Below are 20117 nucleotides of genomic sequence, written 5' to 3' on the forward strand. Positions count from 1 at the left end.
ATTTACTAAGCCTTTAAACCAAAGGCTGGCAAATCCCCAAAGATCAATTCTGCCCTCTGGGATTTTTTCAAACTCCGTCCCACCCTTGTGAGTGGTCAGAGATGTTGTCCCTGCCTGCAGAGAGTGCTGGTCCCCAGCCCCCAGTCATGCCATGGCTGCCTGCGTTTCTCAGTTCTGACCATTAGTGAACTCGGCTGTCAGCAGTAACTTTTGTTCAAGTTCAAATCTGGAAATATCTTTCCTTTATTCTCCACTTTCCCTCAACCCACTGCACACTCCCCTGTCAAAGAAAGCCTTTGTATAGCCAGAAGGAAAAGGCTGCTTCAGAACGGTCCCCATGCCAGGGGGTGGCCGGTATTCCGCAGAATGGGAGAGGAATGTGCCCTTTTGGCTTGTATAACCATCGTGTCTAAAAATAGCAAAGACACCCCTTGCCATACTGGTGATACGCAGACGCATGGGTGATGAATAATCACATTGACAGTCATTTTGGGATAAGCGAGAGAGAAGAGTGAGTAAAAACTGATCCCAAAATACAAAAATGAGTATCACAAACCTCGAAAGATGTTTTCATCGTAAAACTGAGGTTTTTGTTCCTTGATCAATTCCTCTGCGCTTTTATTCTTCATTTCTTAAAGCCTGGAGAATTGCCCTCTCACACCTTCTGTGCAAGAACTTGCTCCGTGGGAACGCTCACAGTCCAGGGAGCACTCCGAGGTGTCTTGACAGCCGGGCTGGAGGAGAGCCCAGGTCTTCCGAAGGTGAAAGAGCTGTGAGCCCACATCCTTCTGGTAAAGACGCTTCCCCTACACTTCACAACAATAAACCCACTTTCACAATATGTAGCTTAGATTTTCAGGTGACTCTTACAACAATCATTTCTCACAACCATTTCATTGTGAGTTTAGGATATTCCTACTAGCAATTCACTCGTTTTCAGTAAATGGGAAAACCAAAGCAAGAAATACTCAATTGAAGCGGAAAAGTACATAACTTGACTTCTTTTCCAACTGACTACCGACATGTTTTTCTCCTCCTTTAGATTACAAGCATAAACACTGATATAAGGGCAAGCGGCTTGCCTTTTGGGTCTAGAGTGTTTTTGATGATAACAGCACAGGGAGCCCCCCCAGGGTGGAATGTCTTAGCAGCAGTTAAAGGTTAACAAGATGAATCGACAGGCCCATTGATGTCTCTGAAGGAGGAGCCACATCATGCAAGGCAGGTCCAGGGGTGAAGTTACAGGAACCTCCCAGCCTCTCTCTCCAAATTTCCAGACACAGCAGGTGTCAGTTACATCTGCAGCCCGGGGCAGAAGCCCAGCCAAGTCACGGAGTAAAGGATGTTCAAAGCTGGAAGGCACATCACAGACCACAGAGACCAACTTCCTTAACTTACCGCCTAAGGCCTATGTAACGTACCTTTGATTAGGTGCCAGAACATTTCCAAGTATTCTACACATTGTTAATCATTTTCCTATACGTTATATCACTTGTTTCTCCCCCCAAATTTGAACTGCCAATGTTTGTCCCATTATGCAGTTGAGGAAACCGAAGCTTGGAAAAGGCTAATGGCTAGTTCTAAAGCATGGAACGACGGGTAGGTGGGGCAGAGACTTGAGGCTCAGTTTTATAAATTTGGGGCTCTGGCCACTGGGTTATGCCACTTTGTCGGCACCTCGAGCAGGATAGCCTCCAGGAAACGTTTACTGTATGCTTTCTAGATGTCTGGGATTGTGCATAGCTCTGAATTCTGTGTTCCTGCTACATCTAGGTCATTAATAAAGTGGTGTGGGTAAATTGCAATGGACTTTATTTTCTGATCATTTTTAATTTCATTAGGGAAACAAATACAAGGACTTGGATTTTTTCCCCCCTTCATTTTCCTGTGTAGGTAAGGAGTCTCATTTTGGCTTATCTCATGAAGTTAGTACCAATGCACCTGACACAGATAATCGAAATCTCCAGGGAGGCACCTGGGAGAGTACCTAATCCAACCCTGTCATGTTTAGAGAGGACAAAATCAACACCAGGAACTTCAGATACATTCTCCAAGGCCACACAGCTACCTAGATGCTGAGCCAGGACTGAAAAGCAAAACATCTGATTGCCAGTTCAGTTTATGAGTAGTTTTTGTAATGTTTATTTTATTTTTGAGAGAGAGAGAGAGAGAGAGGGAGAGAGATGGGAGGGGGGCGAGGGGCAGAGAGAGAGAGGAGACACAGAATCTGAAGCAGGCTCCAGGCTCTGAGCTGTCAGCACAGAGCCCGACTCAGGGCTCAAATGCATAAACCGTGAGATCATGACCTGAGCCAAAGTCAGACATTTAACCGACTGAGCCACCCAAGTGCCCCAAGAATAGTTTTTAGCCAAGCCTCGTTTGGTTGTGCCATATTAATACTTCTTTTTCCAAGACAGCGAGGATAAAAATGGGACCCTTTTAGGTTGAGATACATATGTGTCTACATACATACACATTCCTGATCCCCAAGCCTACAACACTTAAGATTAACACTTAAGCACATTCATCTGAAAGAACATGAGAAAAACTAGGAGCATTTCTGTTCTCGGTTACATTTGTCCTTCCTAATCAAAACCATGTGAGAAGCTAGAAAAGTACCAGGAGCGCAGCGTGATGGCCAAAGACAAAGAAGGGACAGCAGAGAAAGAAAACCAAGGGAGCAGCGAAGCAGAGACCCGGCAGTATTTCCAACATTCGAGCACGCACTCACACTTCCAGTCCTTCATCAGATAAGAATGTTTTGCGCAAACTGGGCCAATTTACGCCGCACAGGAAAGCCTGTAGCTGCGCTCTCGGCCCACCACTTCCTGTGGGAGTCAGCGCAACAGGCTCAGCCCTTCCATTCCTTTGACCAAAATGCTTCCAAGCCCGAGGAAGAACCTCATTGCTCATCCTGCCATTTGCTGGAAGGAGTCCACGGTCAGCCCCCGGCAGTCATTAGGGGAAGTATGGTCCATTTCTCAGGTGTTTTCTTTCCCGCGTGTGCGTGCGTGTGTGCGTGTGTGTGTGTTTGCGTGCGCGCGCACGTGCCTGTGCGTGACCGTAAGAGAGCTTAACCTTCTTTTGGCTCCCTGCGTTCCAGTTACTCGCCCTTCACGCAAGTTACTCCTTTACAGTTGTCCTTGTAAGTTTCCTTTTTCCATGCCAACGCAAGCAAACTTGTACAGGAAAACGCCTTCTGCTAGCGTGGAGCTGACCTCCATCCCCAGTCCCTTTTCCGCAGGGCTCCAGAACCTTGCATTCAGGGTGCAGAGACAGGAAAAATTCACTGGGAGGCTGCCGGCTGCCGGTCAGTCTTTGGATCTTCATTCTTATAGATCCATTGTTCATGAGGCCAAATGATAAAGAACACATAAATGATATGGTGTCATTTAATGTTTTAAAACATTAAAACTATTAAACTATTAACTATTAAAACTATTCAAAAAAGTTTCCATCGTGATCATCTTCAGACTTCTTCCCAATAGTCCTCTGACCTATTCTTCTTTCCTCTTGCTTCCCTTCCTCCCTGATTACTCCTATGAGGGTAATAATGAGACCCCATAGTTTGTCTCCCATGTGCCCCCACCACCAGGCGACTGCTGGCAAGTTCTGTCACCCCAGCCTCCTTTTTGATATCCCAGCAGGTCTGAGATGGGGATGGGACTCATCTTGTTCAAGCCCCCTGGTCCCCAGAGTTCTACTCTTCTCTTCCTTCTCTTCCTTGAAGGGTTTTCTCTGGGGGCTCCTGCCCCTCACCCCAATCTGGATCTACTTGAAGGAAAAACGCTACTCTAGTTGGAAGGTTCTTTGGGCCAACTGAGAGCCTCAGAGTCTCCTGGTCTCCCTGCAATAAAAAACCTCATCCCAGAGCTGAGTCTAGGCTGGTTCTACATTATATAAGAAGCAGGATGGTGACTCTTTGTTCAAGGATGGAGACCAGTGAGATGAAATGGCACGTCCTCCATCCACACAGTTAGTGCACCCCACAGGACCAAAAAGACTCAGATCTGAGCTTTCAGTCCGTGTTCTCTCCAGCATCCAAATCCTGGTAAAACCAAGCTGTAGGGAACATCAGCAGAGGGTCAGTGAGAAAACTTCTTGCTCAGAGGACTTGGTCCTTGGTTTTTTATTACATTTCTTACTGAATAGAAGGAATTATTTATTTTCATTAGGAAATCCGAAGGAGTAAAAGCCCAGAAACCCTGGGTGGGGACTGCATAATTTATAGAGAATTCCACAGAGGGCAGGGCACTGGAAAAGAGAATGACTGATGCGACCAAAAATTCCAGAAATGAAAGGAACCTAAAGATCTTCTTCATAAATATCAGATTCTTAGTAATCTGAGGTTATTCTTGCTCAGTGTTTTCAACATTTTTAAATCTATGTTCTCCCATGATGCTTTTTCAGTGAAGCCTCCATGTATCTCTATAACCCCAGATTTTGACTCATTGCTCTTATATTTGGGATCATGAAAATATGCACCCTTACAGATTCTTTTGTGCCCCCAGAGGGACTGGGTACTTCCCTTGTCACATCCACGGAGGATCCCTGTAGCACAATACCACACAGGAAGAAAATGTCAAGACCCGGCCTCCCTATAGGTGGTTAGCTGCCTCCCCAAGATAAGAACACATTTCCTGTCTTCTAGTCAAGAGCTTTATCCTCCATAACATTCTGTGTCCCTAGAGTTCAAGTGTATCAAGAATATGAGATGTACTTGGAATTTTCAATTCTTCAAATTCCTTCAAGTGCTCAAAATATTTCCTTGGGGAGAGTTATTCTAGTCATCTTCTGGGAAACAAGCACATGGTATATCCATCATCCAAATGGTTCTTTGGTCAGAGAGAGAAGCATTGATGTTAGAAGCAGAGAACAGAGCCCCAGCCGCAGTCTCAATCTGCCTCGAACAAAGGGGAGGGAAGTGGATAAGGATGAGGCCCCCGTGACCACTTGAATTTGGCCTGGTAAAATGTGGTGAACGCGTAGCCCCAAACAGCATAAAGCCTAATTCCAGATTTAAAATTTTAAGAATAAAGCTAATCGGCCAAGTGAAACGAGAATTATTAGACGCTTAAAAGTGCCCCAGGAATCTTTAGAAATTTAAGCAACACTCTATAATTAATACATATGGGATTTTTTTTTTTAAGAAAGGAAGAGTACAGCTGTACTGTGGACTCACAAAGGAAAATAGAGGGTTTCATCTTGAAAGCTATAAAATGATCTCTGTCTGAGAATATGAAAGAGGGTAGATTCAGACTAGAGCAAGCCCGAGAACTGCAAGGGACAGGAAAGGACAGTAGTCCCTGGAAGGAATGTGTGGGCAGAAGGGGTAGAGGAACTTTTAAGGCTTTTCTGAAAGGATCGGAGAGGAAAGAAACATAGGAAGCTTATTAGCAAGTCAGAGAAAAGTGGATTTAATTATGAACATGACATTATTGGGATAATGAACTGCATCATTAAATTCATCTTTTAAAAAGAGGAAGGAAAATATATCCCCCAGGAATTTTTTTCGGGAGGGGAGTGGGAATATGTAGAAATCTGAATCTTTTAAAAGTTGGCCACTAGTAAGGATTCATTTAAACTAAAATGAGTTCAAAAGCAAGCAAAATTACTCTATGGCCTGAGAAGTGGGGAGGGGGCAGACCTTGGAGAGGAAGGGTGGGGGCGTCTGGGATGCTGGTGATGTCCTTTTTCTGTCCCTGCATCAGATGATGGGGAGGGGGTGTACTTTATGAAGATTTGTTGGGTTGTACGCTGTGACCCGTGCACTCTTATGTATCCTTAACACAGGGATAAAAATTAAAAATGAAAATGAAATAAGATGGAGGTTTTAAATAAGGTAAATATTAAGATTACAGTGATATATAAATCAGAATCAAGGGTGGGGTAGTAAACTAATAAAGCAGCACATAGATTTTTTTTTTTTAAAGAGAGAGAGAGAGAGAGAGCACGAGTGGGTAACAGGTGCAGAGGAAGAAAGAGAGAATCTTAAGCAGGCTTGTCTACACTTAGCGCAGAGCCCAAAGTGGGACCCATAACCCTGGGATCATGACCTGAGCTGAAATCGAGAGTCTGTTGCTCACCGAACTGAGACACCTAGGTGCCTCGACGCATAGATTTATCTATCTATCTATCTATCTATTATTTTTTTCACGTTTATTTATTTTAAGGGAGAAAGAGAGAGAGCACAAGCTGGGGAGGGACAGAGAGAGAGAGACAGAGAATCCCAAGCAGGCTCCACGCTGCCAGCACAGAGCCTGATGTGGGGCTTGAACTCAACCAACGAAAGATCATGACCTGAGCCTAAATCAAGACTCAGACACTTAGTCGACGGAGCCACTCAGGTGCCCCGTGACACATTGATATTTTTAAAGATCACTAGAGAGCTGAAGATGAAAAAAAAAACAATCAATCAGTGTACGACCATATTTTACTTTTGCAATCAACACATTTCTGTACAATTTCATTTACTTATTTATTTTAAATTTTATCGTGGAGAGTTATAATTAATAAGAATCTTATATTTTATTTGAAAGTAAATCACCACTCTTTTTCTTGTTAAAAATAAATCCAAGTTTCCACACATTCTATTTGTTTAAAAAAGGAATGAGATCATACAGCCAAATGTGACTTTTAAGAAAAGACTAGCCAATCAACCAAAAATAATTTGATTGCCAATTATGTGGCCAATCTGTTATCAGTTATCATTGAGGGTGCTAAAGTCAAAGGTTCTGTTCCTATTAAGAACTAATAATCTAGTTGGGGAGAAAAGACCAACAAATATGTGTTCATTGTTCAGTGCTATCTGTATACAAGTGATAATGTGAATGTAATAGTGTGAACATAGATGACCTTAAATAGAATGTGACTTTGACCCTCTCTTCCCATAAAAATTGTTGAAAAATGTTGAAATAAGAAACTACTATATTGACTATATTGAACTATGTATAGATTATAAACTGAAGGCTGATTATTTATTTCATAGGAATTATCTGATGGACATCAAAATTAGATGTCATCTTATTAGATGGGTTCATTACAATATTTAAAGAAATTGTCACAACAATGAAATTTGCAGCTGGCACTCCAATGACAACATTTTGTGAAAACCCTAGAAAGTTTTTTAAAAAGGAAGGGGAAGAATAGGAAAAATCTCTCAAGTTGAATGTCAATACCAATGAGACTCAATTACCTCCATGATAGATAGGAGAAAATTGGTCAGGATCAAGTTCCAAAAGCAACGTTGGGGTAAGAGTGTAAACCAAACTACATCAGACTTGGGAACATTTCTTAGGAAATGGTGACACAAATAACCAGAGTCTATGTCTCTGTTGACCCAGAAAGAAAAACTCTCATATTGAGCAATGAAAAAACAGTCTAGGAGAATGAGCAATGGGTCATCGTAATGTCCACATTTCAGCCTTGTTTCCAGCCCACATCTTTGAGTGAATCAGAATTTTTCCCTTGGTTGAGCTGACTTCTGGCTGAATAAGGGCCCCACAAAAATATTTATGTCCTGGTCCTCGGAACCTGTGACTGTTCACCTTATATGACAAAAGGGACTTTGCAGATATGATTAACATAGGTTTCAATACAGGGAAATCCGGGGGGCTCAGTGTAATCACAACTGTCTTTAGAAGAGGGAGCAAGAAGGTCAAAAGGAGGAATGAGGAGAGACGAGGACAACGGAAGCAAGAAGCTGCAACGGTGCAAGGACAGGTTCACAAACCAGGGAACACAGCAGACTCTAGACGCCAGAAAAGACAAGGAAAAGGATTCTCCTCTACACCCTCCGGAAGGAACCAGCCCCAAGGGCACCTGGACTTCAGCCAAGTGAAACTGATTTCTGACTTCTGATCTGCTGATATGGAAATGGACTTGTGTTGTTTTAAGCCACTCACCTTATGGTAATTTTTTATAGCACATTAGGAAACTAATACATTGAGTAAAGTGCTCAATCTAATTAGACCTGATTTTCTCTAGAATGTTCCTCATGCAGGGCATTTGATTAGTGTGTAGCTTTGGCAGAGGGACAGGTGGTTCAGAGCGAAGCAAGGTCTTCTTCCAGTCATTTTGGGGGCATTTTTTTCTTGTGTGTTTGTGGCTCTAGAATCTCTAAGCTTGGAGCGTTAGTTTTTTGGATTGTTATCGGAACCTACTTACTGGGCGGTGTTCCTGAGATTCATGTCTCTCAACGCCTGTGGCCCACCCCCAGAATGCATGGGGCTTGGTACTCAAACTCCAGGAAAGAAGAAACCGAGGACATGGCTTAAGAAAGAAAGTTGGCAAATTAGAGATTAAAACACCAACACTAATGTGTTAGTCTTAAGATGTTTCTAAAGTATTCTTCTACTCAAATATCTTTTTGGTGTATGATTTGTTCCTCATGTTCACAACAGCGACCAAAGTGTGAAAAGGATACTTGTAAAGAAAGAATTTAACACATTTTCCTCTCGCATTGGACACCAGCCTCCTTGAAGTAATAAACTATGAATTATTCCTCTCTGACTCCACAACAACTGGTCAAGTGCCTGGTGAACAGCAGGTGATGAAACATGCTTTCCAAGGAAATAGAAAAGAAAAGAAGGAAGGAAGGAAAAGAAGAAGAAAGAAAGGGAAGATATGTTTTCATATATTTTTTTCTTGAAACGGAGGGAAATAGAGGGCCAGAGCAAATTTTATCAGCCAGAAGATATATAATCTTGAAATTTATTTACAAAAGGCATTATATTTACTTTTAAACCTGTATCAGCCTACCAGGTAAGCTCACTCCTGAACCTAGATTGGAGAACAAAAATTGAGTATTAGTGGTTTGGGTATTGAGAAATCGTGATAGAGGGGCGCCTGGGTGGCTCAGTCTGTTGAGCGTCCAACTTCAGCTCAGGTCATGATCTCAAGATCCGAGGGTTGGAGTTCCACATCGGGCTCTGTGCTGACAGCTCGGAGCCTGGGGCCTGCTTCAGATTCTGTGTCTCCCTCTCTCTCTGCCCATTCCCTGCTCATGCTCTGTCTCTCTCTGTCTCTAAAATAAATAAACGTTAAAAAAAAAAGTAAAAAAAAAAAAAAAAGAGAGAGAGAGAGAAATTGTGATAGAAAATGGGAGAGTTGGAAAATAAAGTTTCGAATGATAATTGAAAGAAGTATTTGGGGTATTTCAAACCTAAAAAACAAAACTCCAACCTTTTTGTGACTTTTGTTATGAAACTAAGGTAACTATAGGCAGAACCTTGGGGAGGGTTCCCACATGTTGTACAACCATGAAAGTATTGGCAGGAGAAAGACACTTGTCAATCCTTCTAGAAACGTAAGGAGAATGAATGATAAGAAGCTAATACATTGAAAGAAAAAAGGCTAGTGCTTGAATAGGAAGCTGGAATTCCTCAGACCAAATGTCGCGGGCTACATTCAACTGTCCTGGACTTGGGGTTTCTGAAGTGGGCTCCAGAATTTCTAGTGTCTGGGCAAGGATGACACAGCGTCTTGACAAAGGGGGTTTATGTGGTTTGCACGTGGTCTGGCACTGGGGCAGAGGGCACTCTGCACTTTCCACAAGGGGGAACGTCTACCCAGCAAAGGGAAGCAGTAGGAAATCCGGAGGCCTGGGTTCTGGTCTGATTATAAGCCCGTGAAAGGGGCTTACCCATCCCCGGGCTGGCTGCAGTTTCCTCCCTTGGAACATGAGGGGTTGAGTCAGACCCCCTCCACGGTCCCCTCCTATTCTGAAATTCTATAACTCTACTCTTGACCTAGAGAACAGTGTTGTGCATTAATAAGGAATTCTATCTTCTGTCAGGTTCTTTTGCCCCAAACTGTTTAGGTCCTGACTTGTACACAACAAGGAGCAAACAGCGTCTCCTTTTGATCCTGCGGTTAAAAATATTTAGTTTTTTGGTGTTTGAAGCATTCTCTTCAACTAAATATTATAACCTTGACATAGCTGGATTTGTACTCAACTGCTATAAACACACGCTCTTGGCAAGATCCTATGAAATAATTGACTTACAGTGACCTTGGTGCTGGCAACATAACAGTTCAAGTTTCTCATTATCGTTCTGTGTCAGATAAGGGAATTTTCCTCTCATTTAGCTGATTTTCAGCCTTTGTTTCTTGGGTAGTGGGTAGTGAGGGCTTTAAGATGCCCGACATGCTATGCTGTGATGTGAATTTCAGCAGCCTATTTGGGGGAGCTATTTTTAGTCTCTGAATACATGATTAATGTGACCATTTTCTCCTTATCACTGTCTTAGATGTAATTAACAACGGACATGATTATTCTTCCTGGTTGTGATCCCAGACTATGACACCTTTGAGTCATGACTGCGGCTTTGTAGGTTAAAAAACTACCGAAACTGCTTCTGGTGGGACAGGAGTGCGACGGTCTCTGTGGACTAGTGAGTTTGAAAAATCTATTTGCAAAGCCACATAGTTATTGATTATAATATAAGTGTAAAAAAAGTACAAAATAGGACGGTTCAAGCACCGTCACAAAAATGAACTGCATTTCTCCATAAAACCTCACGTATAAATGGGACGAGCATTTTCTTTGCATGGAGTGAGATATGGAAAGATTGGTTCGCAGCCCAGGTGATTCTTCTTTGTATCCTTCCTTTCCACATCAACCTGAGAAAGCACCATGGTGAGTGAGCTGGCCACACCTCCGATATATGACGGCCGTCGGTAAAGACTATTTGTTCCTCCCAAGTTAGACTGTGTTCCTCCTGTTCAACAGTGAGCACCAGCATCTGGGGATAGGATCTTGATTTACTAAAACTGATACCAATGTGTTTAGAGCTGTCTGGGAACCACACGGCAAAAGAGAATCTTTTAATCGGTTTTCGGATAATGGATATGAACTGGAACTTACCTTTTCCTACTCTTTCCCACTTAAGATTCTCATCACCAACTCAGAAGAGTACAGCAACCGAAACAGTTTAACCCCCTTATTATTTATCCAAACTAACCCTAAGTAGGAATTTCTCATAAATCAAAGTTGCAAGACCTTGAAGAAGAAAAGGGGTGAGAATAAATAATTGACAAGAGCTTGGTACAGGGTCTGATACATTTACGATGTTTACCAAATGGTAACCATCATTAACATCACGACCTCTTAGACTTTGCCATTCGTCTTTTTAAAATTTATTTTAGAGCATTCACACACCAGGCTTGTGTCCTCTCCTATTCTTACTGTTTAGGAATTTGATGCCTAAATTTCATATTCACTATAGCAAAATTCCACTCCAAGTTATTAATTAGCACATCCCAGAGAGTTAGTTGTAATGGGATTTTAACTGCGTCTCTGAAAATTGTACTCTTGCATTTATAAATTGAACACCAGTTTTGAGAGAGAAGTTCAAATGGAGTCATTTCTGGAGTCAAAAGGTGTATAATTTTATTCCTTTACAAGATACTGATTTGTGCAAAATAATGTTATTTATCTTTAGGAGAGAAATTGCACACTAATAAATATCAGTGAGCTTCAGAAAGCCACTCAGAGGTTGGCCATTTGACCTTTGAGTGAAGTTCAATCCAGGTTCTATCATAAACTTGATTTGGTACCTTAGGAAATTTATTAAATCGTCCGCCTTAATTTCTTCATCTATAAAATGAGAATTATGATATCACACAAGATTCATTCTTATAATATTATGGTGGAAGTGTACATTCCTGGAAGAATGACTCCCAAATACAGTATATTCTTTCTCGGAAAAATGGTGTAAAATCATTTCTGGCCAGGAGCAGACAGATGGGTGAGAAGGATTATCATGGTGCAGGTATCTCTGTGCGTTTGTGATTCCAGTGCCCAGGGAGGCACTGCTACTAATTTTGAGCAGCTGAAGCCTACATGGCATTAATTAATTAATTAATAAAGTCTATGTGGCATAAAGAAAAGGAATCATGGTTATGGGAGAAAAATAATCTACATCTCCACGTGTATTCCCAGATAATAAAAATGTGCTTCTATTCAAATTTGAAAGAGTGCCTATTTTAAAAACCGAAAATATTTACCAGCTGATTATAGAGCTGTGACAGTAATGATGCCAAAGATCAAATTGGACAAATGGTGCCCAGTACAGAGAAGGCCCTTGGTAAATGTTTGTTAAATTAAATCTGAATATAAGTGATGCGAGAAATTTTGGAAATACAAAATACCACCAAATATTAAATATCAAAAATATAAGAGCCAAATATTATTCAGGAAAAATTAAAAATTAAAGCTTAGGGACACCAGGGTGGTTCGGTCTGTTAAGTGTCTGACTCTTGATTTTGGCTCAGGTCATGATCTCACGGTTCACGAGTTCAAGTCCCACATTGGGCTCCGTGCTGACAGTGTGGAGCCTGCTTGGGATTCTCTCTCTCTCTCTCTCTCTCTCTCTCTCTCTCTCTCTCTCCAAGTAAATAAATAAACTTGCCCCCCCTCTGCCCCTCCCCTACATGTGTACTCTTTCCCTCTCTCTCCAAGTAAATAAATAAACTTGCAAAAAAGAGATTAAAGCTGAAATTATTTGATTCCCAATCAGTTATTCATCTATAGGGATTTTCTGAGAAATATTTAATTGATGAATATAAAGACTTGGATTTAAGTGAGAAGGATTTATGATCTTTCAAATTTATTTTTCCACCTTTTAGATTGCTTTATGAAATTGCACCTTTTGGCTTTTTATCAACAAGTATTTATGGGGTGGTTACCAGGTGTCAGGTACTATTCTCAGCCCTGGGGAAGCAGAAGTGGACAAAACAGGAGAAAATCATACCTTCATGGAACTTATGTTAGAGTAGGGGAAACAAATAAATATGTAAATTATATAGCATATCAAATGCTAATAAGTTATATGCAGGAAAGCAAAACAGGGAAGGGGGTGAAGGATGCTGGGAGGAAGGTGTTTTCTTTATAACCAAGATGGCCAGGAAAGCTCCCTGAGCATCTGAGCAGACATGTGATGAAAGAGGTGGGTGGTGAGCCCTTGGTGGGGAATCTGGGAGACCAGCTTCCCAGGTAAAGAAAACAGCAACCCCTGACGGGATGCCATGGCTTGGGGTTTTGAGGATGACAAGGAGGTCACGTGGCTGCAGTGGAAGGATCAAGGATGAGAACAAAGGAACTCGGGTCAAAGGAGTAATGTGGAATCAGATCACATAGAGACTTTACGTCAAAATAAGAATTTAGACTTTTATTCTGAGATGGATGACCACCTTTTTTTTCTCTCTTAATCGTGGCAAAAAGGGAGATTGAGTCTCTGAGAAGTTAAGTAACTTGCCAAGATCACGGAGCTCCTAAGTGGAGAATACTTTTGACACCGATAACCTGAGCTAATAATTCGGAGACTGGTTGAGGATTCAACCTGATTCAGCCTATTATTATATACAAGGTACAGCCAGAAGGCAGGTGGGGAAATTTTATCAATACCACTTACACCAGAGCGACTCGGAATTGGATGCTATGTCCATCAAAGTGCACCAGCTGGAAGAGCGACTTTTCTGAAGTCTATGAACTTTCCAGAAAGATCTTTCCTTCCAGATAATGTCATCATAGTTTCTCTAGAGAGGTTACCCAGGGATGGCAGGTGAGGCTGCTGGGTTTTCACCGTGTGAGCCCAGTGTGAAATACACAGCATGAAATCAATAGTGTCACTCACTCAGAGTGCATCCAAACTCCATACACAGGCATGAAGCAGCCAGGTATCCCAGGCAGCCCATCTTCTCTGGCTCGCCTTCTCCAGGTAATTGTCTTGAAAGAGTGGCACAGTCCCCCTGGTGACGAATGTATCTGCCTGCTAAATGCATAGCATCTAGTCCTTGCTGTGTGGTAGGGCAACTGAAAACAAGTTATAACAATTGAGTCAAACGTAGAAAATATGATTAGCCATACAACAGGCTATGGCCACAGCTACCTGAAGCCAAACAAAAAGAATCTTCAGCCAGCCATCAATGGTCTGAAGAGAGAACGGGTACAAATCCCAGTGTTCAAATATTTGAATATTTAAAAATTCGTAACCTGAATTGATTAAATAATTCTCCTGGCTGTACACAAGGTCTTGAGAGACAGTCGAGAGAAACAGGATCTCCATCTCTACCCTTATCTCTTACATTCTTTTAAATTAGTTTCTTCTCTTTGGTGCTCGAAACATCTGTCCTGTACAAAAATATCTCCTCTGATGCTCAGCACACAATCTCATTTCTGCCTTTCTTCCTACACAAAACGTTCCAAAAGAAAAAGTAACTCTCACTATCATATCCTCACTTACTCTGTGTCCTTTGCAAAGTGGTCTTTGGTCTCTTTAAAGACCCGTGTCTTAAAGATATCTTAATTTGTAAATAAACTCGTAATTACAAAGTTCTCGATTCAAACTGGGGATATTGTGATTAACAATAAATATATATATGTGATCTTCCTCCTGGTTTCTGGCACAGAGCAATAAAAATCAGAGCAATAAAGAGGTCTTTTTTATGTTAATGAGGTGACTTTTTATGTTAATGAGGTGACCTCACAGATGGGAGGGGGGGTTGCCAGGGGCACCAACCCTGTGATCGGAGGGTTGGAACTTTCAGTCCCACTCTCCACACTCAGGGGAGGGGAGAGGGTCTGAAGATTGAGTTTAATCACCAATGGTCAATGATTTCATCAATCATGTCTACGTTATGAAGCCTTTATAAAAGCCCCCAAAGGACAGGGTTTGGACAGCTTCCGGCTTGGTGAACACACGGAGGTGAGGTGCTGGGTGGTGAGCTCAGAAAACATGGAAGCTCCACACCCTTTTTCCACACCTTGCCCTATGCACCTCTTCCATCGGACCTCTCCTGAGTTCTGTCCTTTTGTAATCAGCCAGTAATCTAACAAGCAAAACGTTCCTCTGAGTTCTGTGAGCCGCTCTAGCAAATCAACTGAACGTAAGGAGGGGGCATTGGATCCTCTGATGGATAGCCGGGCGGTCAGTGGCGCAGGTAACAAGCTGGGCTTGTGATGGGGTATGAAGCGGGGGCAGTCTTGTAGGATGGAACCCTTAACCTGTGGGATCTGATGCCAGCTCCGGGTAGAGAGTGTCCATATCGAGTGGAAGTGTAGGGCACCTAGCCAGGGTCAGCGAGTTGCTTGGTAACTCCCCCTGCGCCCCCGCATATTGTACTTGGTGACCAGAATGTTACTGGTCTGTTGACAATGTCATCAACTACTGATCAATTAACTCTTTTTGGAATCACCTCTCACGCTTTGCTTTCAATGACATTCTACTCCTGTTCCTTCTCTTAGTATTTTATCAACCTCTTCCTAGTCTGCCTTAGTATGGACTCTGGTGTTTGTTTTTGTTTTTTAATCAGTGCTTGGAACTAAATGTTCCTGTGGTTCGGTTCCCACTCTCCTTTGGTGTGTGTACCACATTCTCTCAAATGGGGAGTTCACTCATTCCCAAGGCTTGAACTTGAAATCTATCTCTGACTTAGTTCTGCTGTCTCATGCTTTATTTTCGTAATCTTTTCGACATGTAAGCCATGGTCTTATGAACACCATGTTGCTGAGTAGCCCAGAAAAAGTCACAACCTCTCTGAGACAACCTCTCCTCTTTTGTGAGACGAAGGAGTTCATCTTTCAGGTTACACATGGATATTATCAGTCAGAGATCTTGGTTGGAGAAGGAAACTTGAACAGAAAGTGAATTTATTTTACCCTACCTGTGAACGTTAGAATTGCTAGTAAGGTTGGGAAGACAGACTTCAGGGCTGGAACAGGACACCTCCAGGAGTTTACGTAGCTAGAATTAGAGACAAGTCCCACAAGAGGGAAAGTTTGACTTTGCCGACAGGCTACCTCTGTGGACATGACCACAGATACTGCTGCCGTCACCATTACAACTATGCTCCATATGTAGTGAACTAACCACCTGGTCACCATCCTGATATCCCACACAGAATTCAGAGTCTCCACTTGGGACATCCCACTGGTTGCTCCTCGATCATATTGCCTGTGCTCTGGGAGCAGGCAGAGGAAGGATCTAGCTGACCCAACCCCCAAAGGGATTTCCACCCAATAGCAAAGGGGACTGGATGTGGGATAGCAAATCCCTCTCCCACTAAGAAATGTGTCCCATAGATTTCTCAAAGCTACCTCACACTCAAGACACTGAAACCAGAACCCCATCTGTTACCCGGGTAACTTATGCCTAAAACATCTGCTACAGGTATTCCGGTTACGGATTCTTGCTTCACAAGTCTTCACCGTTTCAGTCAGTAATTACGTTGGTCAGATTGTTAACTTTTTGATCACTTCTTTCTTTTCCTTTCCAGTCCTAGCCCATAGGTTTTGTTAAGAACTGATTTACGGAAGGAGCGATTTAGGGACTAAATGCAACACAAAGCAAATCGCCAGGCATCATTCTGTCGGTCTAACACAAAGTCGTCTTGACTTGACTCCTTGCTCTTAGGTGTGATTTTCAGGATCGTTTCTCCCCTGCAATTTTCAATGAGCTTCATTTCCCAAGAAATGCTTTTTCAACCCTCTGAATGCTAATGACAGAGAACAGAACCTGGTGATTAAGGGCTACCTTCTATGAGAAAAGGACAGCATACTGAGGCAATCCTTTCTCTGGTCTTTTATTCTTGCACTCTCAACACATAATAATCATCATCTTTGGGAGGCGTATTTAACTCAAATATTTAAACATTTGCATATGTCGATGAAAGAAACATCCGACAAATTAGGTGTGATTTGTACCTGTGGAAGCCTACAGATGAAGACGAGGCGAAGGTGTGTCTTCACTGAAAACAGACATTTTGCCTTTGCTTTTGATTGTGAAACTCGGCACATCCCTTGGACCCACAACACAATAAAGGAGATAATGTGATGTGATTTGAACGTCTATCAATAGCCACAGGGGATAATAAATACCTTTGCTGCCCCTAAGCCCATGTGTTAAGTGAATTTTCAGTGTCTAGCAGTTGTCATGGATGCACTTTACGGTTTTCAAGCCTGGGATCTGATTATATACTCAGTGGACTCTTAACCGCATTACGTATTTGAAAAAGCAAACCACCCGCCATATTTAAAATTAGCACCTGCCCCTACCACCTTGGCATTCCTAATCCCCTTCCCTAGCTCTGCTTACCCCCCGACTCCCTGTAGCAACTAATCACCTTCTAAAATACTATATGATTTAATTTCATGTGTTTATCATCTATTTTCTATCCCTTCCTGCTAAAGAGTAAGCTCTGGGAGGACAGGGGGCTTCATCTGTTTCATTTCCTGATGTCCTAAGAGCCTCAAAGGGTGCCTGGCGCTTTCTAGGCATGGAAGTAACATCTGCTGAATGAATGAACAAGCAGCGGCCGGACAGGGCGGAGGCCAGCTGTAGTGCCTGAGACGCTTGCCTCTGCTGTGCCCCTGTTTGCACTCAATTCCCAGTCCGTGGTTCCTTCCCTGTAAAAATCCACTCTTCCCAAGGGTCTTAAAACTCACTCAGCAAAAGCCTTCAGTGACTTCTCAGTTTAATGCACTCCTATTTCCTGGAGTTATTACATTTCAGCAAGGATCACAGTGTCAAGCTAATAGAATTTTGTGAGACTTTTTTTTTTTTTTTAGAGCATTTTTAGGTTCACAAAAACTGAGGGGAAGGTACAGAAATTTCCCACATGGCTCCTGTCGCTGTGGATGCGCAGACTTCCTTACTATCAGCACCCCTCACCAGAGAACACACTTGTCACAATTGTTGAACCTACACTGACAAATACAACGTCCCAAATCCATAGCTTATTGTAGAGCTCACTCTTGGTGGTGCACACGCTGTGGGTTTGGACAAATGTTTGAAGACCTGTAGCTGTCATAATACCAGGCAGAACAGTGTCCTGACCCTAAAACTTCTTTGTGCTTTGGCTGTTCTCTGCCAACCTCCACAATCCCTGAAAACGCCTCAGCTTTTTACCGACTCCATAGTTTTGCCTTTTCCAGAATGTCCTATAGCCGGAATCATACAGTATGTAGCCTTTTCAGATTGACTTCTTTTACTTCATTTAAGGTTTTTCCATGTCTCTCAAGGATTGATAGCTTTCTCGTGTCAAGTAATATTCCATTATGTGGACGTACCACAGTTTATTTATCCGTTCGCCGCCCGAAGGGTATCTTGACTGCGTCCAAGTTATGGCAATTACAAAGGAAGCTGCCGTGAACATCTGTCGCCGGCTTTAGGGTAAACATAAATTTTCACCTTCTTTGGGTTAATCTCCAGGAACACGATTGCTGGATCATATGGTAAGAGTACATATAGCTTTGTAGGAAACCACCAAAATGTCTTCCAACGTGGCTGTACCATTTTGCATTTCCACCAGCAATGGATTCCTGTCTTTCCACATCTTTGCCAACGTTTGGTGTTGTGTGAATACAGCTTGTATTGCTAAATTTCCACCACACTTTTATCTCTGTGTGCGGCTCGTATGCTCTAGGAGGGGGTAACTTTGGCGTGAAGAGAAATAGACTCAATTCCTCTGATTATTACGTAGGATCGCTAATTTATACCTTTGCTGTGGACAGATGTCTGTCCAAAGGGAGTTGTGTCATCTTTTTTCAAGATTTTACTGAAAACTATGGGTTATGTAGAAAACAAGGTAAGTTGCTTGGTATGTTTATCAACTGACTCTAGACGACCTGGACTCACTGTCTTATGTGCATTGTTTTTCTTTCACATTCTTTCCTTTTAAAACCTATAATCCTCACCACCAGTACCGTCTTCCTCATTATCTCGTGAAGTTTAATATCGCATTATTTTAAATTTCCTAACCAAATACAGTAAAACCATACTTATCTAAAGGCTGTAACAGGAAACCACAGCACTTTGGAACGGAGTCAATAAGTGATCTCTGGTTGTTTTGAATCACCTAATTAATAGTATCTTTTCAAGATCTCTTTTCTTTTCTTCTTGCCAATTTTCACTATTCTGCTGGCTTTTGGACTCCAGTGGAGCAATATTGCTCCACTTTGCTTTGGAGCAATCTGGTCTCTTGCAGCCATTTCGCCTCGGGTGTTGAAGGAAAGAAGAGTGTAGTCCCGGATTTAGGAAGGATGTGGCTGGGGCTGGGGCTGGAACTGGGGAGGAAAGCAAGGCCTGGGGGCACCAAGACACGGCTGTGCTTTTGTTTTCTAGGCTAATCCCATTATTAAATTAAAAAAGGAAAGATCTGTAGTCATCTGAGATGTCTTTATTTCACCTTTACCCTTGATTTACTGTTTGGCTGGGTATTAGAATTTCAATTAAAAAATTTTTTTTCTTTGGATTTTGAAGGCTTTGGCTTTTATATCCCTTAGTTGAATTTTTTTTCTTTAATCCCTAGAAGCTTTTAGGTTGTTTTTTTTTTCCTTTACCTTTAGAGGTCTGAAACTTCTAATTGACGAATCTTTATGTAGGTCTCTTTTCGAAACAGAGGGTTTTTGGCTACGCGTTTGAAGAGCCCTTTCAGACTGCAGACCTGAATTCTTCAGTTTGAGAAATTTTCTCATGTAATTTTTTCTTATATAATCTTCCATGAAATCTGCCGTAAGGTGACTGAGCGGGGGTTAAGCCTCCGAGCTGAGGAAACCTTAAATGTCAGCGTGTTGTAAAGGTTCTTGTTTCTCAGCCATTCGGCTTCTCCAGAGACGGTAACAACTTTTTATTTAGTTCATTGGAACTAAATCATTTGGAAACTGATTTTGTTTCAAGTTATATCTTATCTCAATTTCAGGTGAAAACGGGTTTTTTTTTTTTTTTTTTTTTTTTTTTTTTTTTTGTGATATGTGGCTGGAAAATTCTTCCATTGGTTAAGAGCATTATTTCCCACCAGCTTGCTCTCTGTCCAGTGCTCTCTAGCTCACTGGTGGCACTACCAACGTCTCAGGTAATTCGTTTTCCAGGCTGCCTTAATGAAGTACTATACACTGAGTGGCTTAAGCTATAGAAATTTGTCTCACACTCCTGGAGACCAGAAGTCTGAGATCAAGGTGTCAGAAGGGTTTCTTCCTTGTGGGAACTTTGAGGGAGAATCTGTTCCATCCTTTCTCCTAGCCTCTGTTGTTTTGCTGTTAACCTTCACCATCCCTTGGTGGGGGGGGGGGAGCACCACCCCGATCTTCGCCTTCGTCTTCCCGTGGTGTTCTTGTG

The 20117-nt window shown here is 42.2% G+C and overlaps 2 long non-coding RNA genes across 5 annotated transcripts in view; both read left to right on the top strand.

Annotated features, from left to right (window-relative positions):
* The window catches only part of LOC109497589, a 33573-nt gene extending 21250 nt beyond the window's left edge, over positions 1–12323 (top strand). For 2 of the 3 annotated variants that reach the window (XR_006594199.1, XR_006594200.1), the window contains one exon: positions 639–1805. This is a non-coding gene — a long non-coding RNA (uncharacterized LOC109497589). Of the gene's footprint in view, positions 1–638; positions 1806–10250 lie in introns of those variants that run through there. The other variant, XR_006594201.1, reaches the window with a different exon arrangement.
* A 2195-nt stretch (positions 12324–14518) lies between these two features.
* Positions 14519–16894, top strand: LOC109492560. 2 transcript variants are annotated; one of them, XR_002146472.3, is made up of 2 exons: positions 14519–14943; positions 16279–16894. It is a non-coding gene; the product is annotated as an uncharacterized LOC109492560 (long non-coding RNA). The 2 variants fall into 2 exon arrangements; XR_002146471.3 differs by having other exon boundaries at positions 16416–16894.
* Positions 16895–20117: the final 3223 nt, after the last annotated feature.

Source organism: Felis catus, chromosome A1 (assembly GCF_018350175.1).
Source record: "Felis catus isolate Fca126 chromosome A1, F.catus_Fca126_mat1.0, whole genome shotgun sequence".
Taxonomy (NCBI): domain Eukaryota; kingdom Metazoa; phylum Chordata; class Mammalia; order Carnivora; family Felidae; genus Felis; species Felis catus.